Source organism: Aegilops tauschii, chromosome 7 (genome assembly GCF_002575655.3).
Source record: "Aegilops tauschii subsp. strangulata cultivar AL8/78 chromosome 7, Aet v6.0, whole genome shotgun sequence".
In the NCBI taxonomy this organism is placed as follows: Eukaryota; Viridiplantae; Streptophyta; class Magnoliopsida; order Poales; family Poaceae; genus Aegilops; species Aegilops tauschii.
In genome coordinates this window covers 150,115,519-150,125,408 of record NC_053041.3, presented here as the reverse complement: position 1 = coordinate 150,125,408, position 9,890 = coordinate 150,115,519, and positions in this window count along the sequence as shown.

Genomic DNA, 9,890 nt, shown 5'->3' with positions numbered 1-9,890 from the left:
TCCTGATGAACAATTAGCTGTCATAAATGCTTCTTGTACTGCTCCATGGTATGCTGATTATGCTAATTACATTGTTGCTAAATTTATACCACCTAGTTTCACATACCAACAAAAGAAAAGGTTTTTCTATGATTTAAGACATTACTTCTGGGATGACCCACACCTTTATAAAGAAGGAGTAGATGGTGTTATTAGACATTGTGTACCCGAGCATGAACAAGAACAGATCCTACGCAAGTGTCACTCCAAGGCTTATGGAGGACACCATGCTGGAGATAGAACTGCCCATAAGGTATTGCAATCCGGTTTTTATTGGCCTACTCTCTTCAAAGATGCCCATAAGTTTGTCTTGTCTTGTGATTAATGTCAAAGAATTGGTAATATTAGTAGACGTCAAGAAATGCCTATGAACTATTCACTTGTTATTGAACCATTTGATGTCTGGGGCTTTGATTATATGGGACCGTTTCCTTCCTCTAATGGGTACACTCATATTTTAGTTGATGTTGATTACGTTACTAAGTGAGTAGAAGCTATTCCAACTAGTAGTGTTGATCATAACACCTCTATTAAGATGCTTAAGTAAGTTATTTTTCCAAGGTTTGGAGTCCCTAGATATTTAATGACTGATGGTGGTTCACATTTTATTCATGGTGCTTTTCGTAAGATGCTTGCTAAGTATGATGTTAATCATAGAATTGCATCTCCATATCACCCACAATCTAGTGGTCAAGTAGAATTGAGTACTAGAGAGATTAAATTAATTTTGCAAAAGACTGTTAATAGATCTAGAAAGAATTGGTCCAAGAAACTTGATGATGCATTATGGGCCTATAGAACTGCATATAAAAATCCTATGGGTATGTCTCCAAATAAAATGGTTTATGGAAAAGCATGTCACTTACCTCTCGAACTAGAACATAAGGCATATTGGGCCATTAAAGAGCTCAATTATGATTTCAAACTTGCCGGTGAGAAGAGGTTATTTGACACTAGCTCGCTTGATGAATGGAGAACCCAGGCCTATGAGAATGCCAAACTGTTTAAAGAAAAAGTTAAAAGATGGCATGGCAAAAGGATACAAAAGCGTGAGTTTAGTGTAGGTGATTATGTTTTGCTATACAACTCTTGTTTAAGATTTTTTGCAAGAAAACTTCTCTCTAAATGGGAAGGTCCTTACATCATCGAGGAGGTCTATCGTTCCAGTGCCATAAAAATCAACAACTTCGAAGGCACAAATCCGAAGTTGGTGAACGGTCAAAGAATCAAACATTATATCTCAGGTAATCCAATAAATGTCAAAACTAATGTTATTGAAACCGTAACCCCGGAGGAGTATATAAGGGACACTTTCCAAAACGTTTCAGACTCCGAAAAGGAATAGGTATGTGGTACAGTAAGTAAACCGACTCCAATACAGTTCTAATAGCAATTTTTCTCCGTTTTGGAATATTTAAGAAAATAGGAAAATAAGAAGTAGTCTGAAAGGGACACGAGGCATCCACGAGGGTGGAGGGCGCGCGCCCCCTGCCTCGTGGGCACCTCGTGTGCCCTCCGGAGTCCGTTTTCTTGCACGATACTTCTTTTGGTCGGTAAAAATTCATTATATAGTCTCCCAAAGGTTTTGACCACCGTACCACGCAAATATCCCCTGTTTTTGTTTCGAGCTGTTTTCTGCCAGAGTTGTCAAGGCCAGGCATCATGTCGTCCCCCTCCTCCAACAATGAGGGCAACGATGCTTGGCTAATGAAGATAGAGATGAAGAGAGAAGAACCCGGGGAGATCAACAAGGATGATGGGATCAAGAAGGCCATGGAGGACCAAGCTCCGGCAGCAGAAGACGAAGACATCCCCCAACCTCATTACAACCTTCTTACCCCAATGGAGATTGAAGCTTTCAAGATGATTGAGTTAGCTCGCATACAAAATAAGTATCTCACACGTGAAAATATTTTGTTGAAGGAGCATATCACCGCACTCAAGGGCATTATCCGCAAATTGGAGGATCTCCTACGCTCGATGTGCGACTATCCATCATCACCACCATCTTCTTCACCAGCAAAGGAGAACTGAGTATCGGGTATGGGCACTCCCTTGGCAACTGCCAAACTTGGGGGAGGTGCCCCGGTATCGTAACACCATCACACTCCTATCTTTACCATTTTTCTTAGTTCGATCCTTTTGGTAATATCTTGATCTAGTAGAATAAAGTTTTAGTATGGTCTAGTTTTGAGTTTTGCTTTATGATCCTTCTATGTAATCTAGTCCTTGAGCTATAGATAATAAAGATTAATTTTGAGTCAAGGGCTTGATTACACTACTAGGGAAAACCTTATACACAGAATCTTAGCAGCAGCGCGGCACAAAAAGAGGCGCTACTGCTAATTAGCAGTAGCGAGGTTAAGAAAAGCACGCTACTGATGTAAATTTAGCAGTAGCGTGTGATGTCTAAACCGCGCTGCTACAAAAATCCACCGACAGTACCTAACAACCTAAGTTTACCAGCAGCGCGGCGTCACGATGCGCGCTACTACTAATGCAATAGTAGTAGCGCGCTTTTTAGTCACGTCGCTGCTGCTAATTTTGAAATTGTCCACACAGTTGGCCCGTTTAGCAGTAGCGTGTGTGACGAAAGGGCGCTGCTGCTACGCTCTTAGCAGTAGCGCGTTTTTCCTCCCACGCTACTGCTAAGACGCAGCACCCCACCACCTTTTCCCACCCGTACGTCCTCCCCTCCCCCATTTCCTCTCCTCCCTTTCCCCTACCTCCCACATCCTCCCTCTCTCACTCTTCTTCTTCCTCAATACTTCTCCCCCCATTACTCTCCCTCTTCTACCTACCTTTCTCTCTCTTCATTACTCCTAGCTAACTAACACCACCTCCATTAATGCATCTCCTTTCTCTTTTTCCTTCCCCTCCACTAGTTGAAGTTGTCTCCTCCCAAATTAGCTAGCTAGGTAGATGTAGAATTTAGTCAAGTGACCTATTTGCCCCCTAACTAGATCTATCTTTGTCAAGAAGAGCTTTGTGCACTTTTGATCACCCTACATCATCATCTCCACCGTGTGCTCGATCTCGAGATAGAGGTGATTAAAATTTCATGCTTTTGCAAAATGGAAATATGTGTATGTGTGTGTGATATGATAATTGGGAAATATGATGGAAATTGTGTGTGTGGCATGTGTTGACGCCAAATTGTGCTTTTGAGTTGCCTATGTTTTGCCGAAATGTCGATTTATTTCCATTTCGGCGAATTCCGGTCAAACTCTAGATCTATATATGTCCTAGTTTTAGGGAAGGTCATGCCGAATTTTTGTATGACTTTGATGCATGCACGCATTTTTATAATCAATTTGTTTATTATTACTGTGCAGACGTTCATGATGGTCAGTGGAACGATGGTGGATAGGTGGTTGCGCTCGGCGGTGCAGGACATGAAAGAAAATAACCGCACAGAGGTTTTATGTCCGTGTCGAAAATGCAAAGGAATAGTTTGGCTCGACCCCTATGACGATGGTCGTGTCGAAGCACACCTGCTCATGACTGGTTTCATGGATGGCTATACTCGGTGGATAATTGAAGATGAGGATGACGATGTTGAGGACGCCGACGGGGCAGGCAATGACGACACGGGGCAAGACGAAGAGATGATTGATAATGGCGACGGGGAAGAGGTCGGACATGGCGGCGGAGAAGGGGCCGAACATGGCGGAGTAGAAGGGGCCGGACATGGCGGCGGAGAGAACATGGACTCCATGCAGCAGAGTTCGTCGGTACTAAGTTCAATCGTGCGGGACCCTCATGTTCAAGCACTGCTTCGCAAGGAGACGAGTACTGAGAGAGCAGGAGCCTAAGCTGGAGCAACTGGTGGTAGACTCGAACACTCCATTGTATGATGGTTGCAATCCTGAGGTGACCCGCTTGAGTTTCACGCTCCAACTCCTGAAGACGAAGGCTAAAAACAAATGGACCGACACTAGCCTCGATGAGCATCTCAAGTACCTAAAGGATGTTCTTCCCGCGGGGAATCTATGTCCTACTAGTGTTGATGAGGCCAAGAAGATCGTGTGCCCTCTTGATCTGCCGCATGTTAGATACCATGCATGCATCAACGATTGCATAATTTATCGGAAGGAGCACGCGGAAAAAACAAGTCGTCCGGTGTGCAATGCTTCTCGATACAAGAAGGACGGGAAGAAATGTCCCCAGAAAGTTGTATGGTACTTACCGATCACTCCCCGTCTCCAGTGGTATTTCGTAGATCCCAAGGAAGCAAAGCTAATGCGCTGGCACGCGGAGAGGAAGAAGCCCAATGATGGAGATGATCCGAAGCTGAGACACGTCAAGGATGGAAGCTAGTGGAGAGCGTTGAACAGCTTCTATCGGTATTTCATATGTGATGCAAGGAACATCGTGCTCGGCCCGTGTACCGATGGCATGAATCCGTTTGGCAACCAGAACACCAACCATAGCACATGGCCCATGTTTGTATGGATGTACAACCTCCCCCCTGGTTGTGCATGAAGTCGAAGTACATTCACATGAGCATGCTTATTCAAGGGCCGAAACAACCAGGAAATAATATTAATTTGTATGTGGGGCTACTTCAAGAGGAGTTAGACACTTTATGGAAAACACCGGCCAAGACATGGGACGCCAGCAAAGGCGAGTATTTCTACATGAGAGTCGCGCTGATCATGACGGTGCACGACTATCTCGGATACGGATATGTCGCAGGCCAGGTGTGCCATGGATATTGCGTATGCACGCAGTGCATGGATGATACGACGTCTCAGCAGCTAACGTCAAGGAAAGATAGCGGGTTTGGGAAAATCGTGTACATGGGGCATCGAAGATGGCTCGAACAGGACAACCCGTGGAGAAACCGTGGAGATCTATTCAATGGTCACGCTGAGCATCGAGCACCTCCATGTAAGCGGAGCGGTGCCGAAATTGATGAGCTGTTGAAAAACTGGAAGGAGTGCCCCGCGCTGGGAAAGACGATGAAAAAGGCGCCGGAGCCACTGCTGAAGGTATGGAAGACAAGGTCTGTGTTCTGGGACTTGGAGTACTGGCACAAACTCGATACACCTCATTGCCTTGATCAAATGCACATCTGTAAGAATGTCCTTGAGAGCTTGCTCGCGACACTGATGAACATGTCGGATAAGACCAAGGATGGGCCGAAGGCAAGAAAAGACTTGCAAGAATTGAATATCAGGGAAGATCTGCACATGCCGCCCCGTAAACAGTCAGACGAGACAGAGACGGAGATAGAGGCGCGAGAGAAGAAGGGCAAGAAAATAAAGAAAGAGGATTATTGCCCCCCTTCTTGCTTCACCTTAAGTCAGGCTGAGATCAATCAATTCTTTAAGTGCCTTACCGGAGTCAAAGTTAGTTCCGGTTACTGTGGCAAGATAAGCAGATATCTAGACACGGACAAGAAAAGGTTCAGCGGGATGAAGTCCCATGACTGTCATGTGATGATGACGCAGATACTACTTGTTGCCCTTAGAGGGATAATGGACAAGCATGTCCGTGAGACACTTATTGGTCTCTGCAACTTTTTCGACGTCATCTCTCAAAAGTCGATCAGTCTGAAGCAACTCCGAAGGCTACAGGAAGAGATCATTGTGATACTAAATGAGCTTGAGATGTACTTCCCGCCCGCGTTCTTTGACGTGATGGTGCATCTGTGTGTCCATATTGTGGACGACATAATAGACTTGGGCCGTCATTTCTGCACAACATGATGCCGTTTGAGAGGATGAATGGGATCATCAAAGGATTCGTTCATAACATGTCCCGTCCGGATGGAAGCATCGTCCAGGGCTATCTGACACAAGAGTGCATCTCTTTCTGCGAGAATTTTCTATATGGCGTAGACCAGCCACCTGGTGTTAGTGTTGGTTTGCCCGTTAGCAAGCACGATGGGAGGCTCGAAGGAGAAGGTCACTCCAACGGTCGCAGGGAACTGCACGTGGCATACTCAGATCGATGCAGCGACTCTGACAGAGCAAACTTGGTAGTGCTACAACACCTAGACGAGGTAGATCCTTTCGTGGCACTGCACAAAGAAATTATCGCAAAGAAGTATCGTGACCGGGGGGTATGCAGGATGGATGCCGAAGTTACTAGAGAGCACAACTCCACTTTCCTGCATCGGTTCAAAGAGCATATTATTGCTAATCCCCCGAAGGAGGGCTCTAAGGACGGATTGCTCATATACGCCTTAGCACATGGCCCCTCGCCCAACCTCCTAACCTATCAGGCATACGATATCAACGGATACACGTTCTACATGGAGGCCAAAGATATGGACAGTGATGATCAGAACTCAGGGGTGACGATGGAATGCATGACCGGCAGCGACAACGGCGCAACTGAAAGATTTTACGGAAGGGTCGAGGAGATCTGGGAGCTTGACTACTCTGGACTGCACAACACGACGATGTTCCGTGTCAGATGGGCTAAGAATGTTGAAAGAGAAAACCGGAATTTCACTACCATGACTATACCCGACGCCAAGAGCGCTACCGTGAACGCTATCGCAAAAAATGAGCCATGGGTACAAGCTAAGCACGTGACACAATGCTTCTTCATAACCGACCCGCGCAATCCCAGCCGTGTTGTCGTGAGGAGAGGCAAAAGGAACATCATTGGAATGGATGGAGTCGCCAACGAGGAAGACTACGATCAGTACGGCAACCCAATGAGGGAAGATGATGATGAAGTATACGTCAAAAGAAGAATCAATACTACATTACCTAAGAAAAATCGTACTCCATGGAAAAGGCAAAGTCACAATGAGGGGCTCTATTATTCTTCAACGAACAAGAAGGGAAAGAAGCTGACTCAAAAACGAAAACGTCAACGCTGAGGAACCGTATGTTATTGGTAAAATGATGTAATATATATGTTCCTATTTTGTATACACACTTAGCCATTATTATGCATGGGTCCAATGATGTAATATATATGTTCCTATTTTGTATACATATTTAACCATCAAATCATGCAATATATATCGCCTTCAATTCCCTTCGTTAACTGCTCTCGAAAAAAAAGTGAGAGAAAATAAAGGAAAACAAAATAGAAGGAAACAAACAGGAAAACTGTTATATAGGTACTGGTTATAGCAGTAGCGCTTTTTTGAGAAAAGAGCTACAACTAGTCAAGGTAGCAGTAGCGGTTTCTACGCGAAACCGCTATAGCTACCTGGAGTAGCTATAGCGCGTTTTTCCTAAACACGCTACTACTATGCCCACTTAACCCCGAAAATCCCCACTCCTCTCTTCATCCCGCCTCTTTTCCCCCAAATCCCCACACTCTTTCTTCCCCCGTCACGCTGTCGGAGCCCTCGCCGCGCCTCTGCGCTCGTCCCCGACCCCGACGCCGACCGACCCCGGCCCCGGCTCCGGCCCCGGCGCTCGCCCACGGCCCCGGCCCCGACCCCGACCCCGGCTCCGGCCCCGGCGCTTGACCCCGACCCCGACCCCTCCCAACCTCGGCCGTCGTCGGGCCTGCACCCTCTGTAAGCCCCCCACCTCTCCTCCTCTCTCTGGTAGCTAGGTTTTTTGGTTAATTTAGTTAGGTTTCAGTTAGGGCAGATGGTTAATTAGTTTATATATTTAGTTATGAATTTAGCTAGGTTTTTTCTTCAAATTCTATATTTTTCTTCCTTTTATATGCAAATTTGAAGTGGTCATGTGATATGTGGACATGTGATGTTTTGGACATGTCATATTTGGAAATTTGGACATGTCATTGGACATGATGATTATGTGCAGGGTAAATGATCTGAGTAGCCTATGTTACGCTGGAATGTTGATTCATTTCCGTTCCGGTGAATTTCAGGCGCTCGATATGTCCATTTTTTTAGCAAAGGTCATGCCGAAATTTTCCTTGAATTTTGGCATGATTTGTGCTAGATAGTAGGCATATCGAGTGCTGGGAAACGACATTCCGGCAAACATAGATTTCTTTTTTTGTCATTTCTCATTTTTTCATATTTTTAGAATTAAACAAGGAGACTTAATCATAGGAAACATGTTGAACAACGAAGAAACTGGGCCTTCTGACCAAGCTGCAGACGAGATGGATTATGAGGGTGAACAAGAGTACCTCGACTATTTGACTGCTAAGAAAATGCAAAGTCAAGGTTTGCAGGTCGGCCTCGATGATGGTACTGACACCGACATCGACACCGACGGCGCCGGCACCGATGACGACGCTGAGACCGATGGCGGCGCCGAGGCCGGCGGGGAAGGTACCGACGAGGAAGATACCGGCGGGGAAGGTACCGGCGCTGATGCCACTACCGAAAAGAAGAAGCAGAAGAAGCAGAGGATACGAAAACCTAACAAACTAGGGATTGGACGACTGGTGATCACAAAGATGGCACCTGGCAAGTTTGAGCCATTAGAGCCGGAAGAACCTCGCAAGTGCTATGGGAACCAAGTAGGATGCATCCTACAGGAATGTGCGAGCATCAACGACGATGACTTAAGGAGTAAAGAACATTTGACGCAGTTGCTCCTGACGAAGTTGCACAAGAGATTCAAGTTCCCTGACCGGGATGATAACATAGAACAACCGTGGGATGATCCGAAGATGAAAAAGATTAACAATCACGCCATGAGCATGTTCAGCAATGATTTGGCCTCCTGGAAAGGGAGGGTGAAACGAGCTATTGAGGCTGAGGAACCCCTGCTACCTCTTGAGCATTACGTTGGTTTTCCCTTGAAGAGGAAAGGGTGATGCAGCAAAGTAGCGTAAGTATTTCCCTCAGTTTTTGAGAACCAAGGTATCAATCCAGTAGGAGGCCACGCACGAGTCCCTCGCACCTACACAAACAAATAAATCCTCGCAACCAACACAATAAAGGGGTTGTCAATCCCTTCACGGTCACTTACGAGAGTGAGATCTGATAAGATAATATTTTTGGTATTTTTATGATAAAGATGCAAAGTAAAGAAAGCAAAATAAAGACGGCGCTAGGAATAACTAAGTGTTGAAAGATTAATATGATAGAGAATAGGCCCGGGGGCCATAGGTTTCACTAGTGGCTTCTCTCATGAGCATAAGTATTACGGTGGGTGAACAAATTATTGTTGAGCAATTGATAGAATTGAGCATAGTTATGAGAATATCTAGGTATGAACATGTATATAGGCATCACGTCCGAGACAAGTAGACCGACTCCTGCCTGCATCTACTACTATTACTCCACACATCGACCACTATCCAGCATGCATCTAGAGTATTAAGTTCAAAAGAACAGAGTAACGCTTTAAGTAAGATGACATGATATAGAGGGATAAACTCATGCAATATGATATAAACCCCATCTTGTTATCCTCGATGGCAACAATACAATACGTGCCTTGCTGCCCCTACTGTCACTGCGAAAGGACACTGCAAGATTGAACCCAAAGCTAAGCACTTCTCCCATTGCAAGAAAGATCAATCTAGTAGGCCAAACCAAACTGATAATTCGAAGATACTTGCAAAGATAACCAATCATACATAAAAGAAATCAGAGAAGATTCAAATATTGTTCATAGATAAACTTGATCATAAACCCACAATTCATCAGTCTCAAAAAACACACCGCAAAAGAAGATTACATCGAATAGATCTCCACAAGAGAGGGGGAGAACATTGTATTGAGATCCAAACAGAGAGAAGAAGCCATCTAGCTAATAACTATGGACCCGAAGGTCTGAGGTAAACTACTCACACATCATTGGAGAGGCTATGGTGTTGATGTAGAAGCCCTCCATGATCAATGCCCCCTCCGGCGGAGCTCCGGAAAAGGCCCCAAGATGGGATCTCACGGGTACAGAAGGTTGCGGCGGTGGAATTAGGTTTTTGGCTCCGTATCTGGT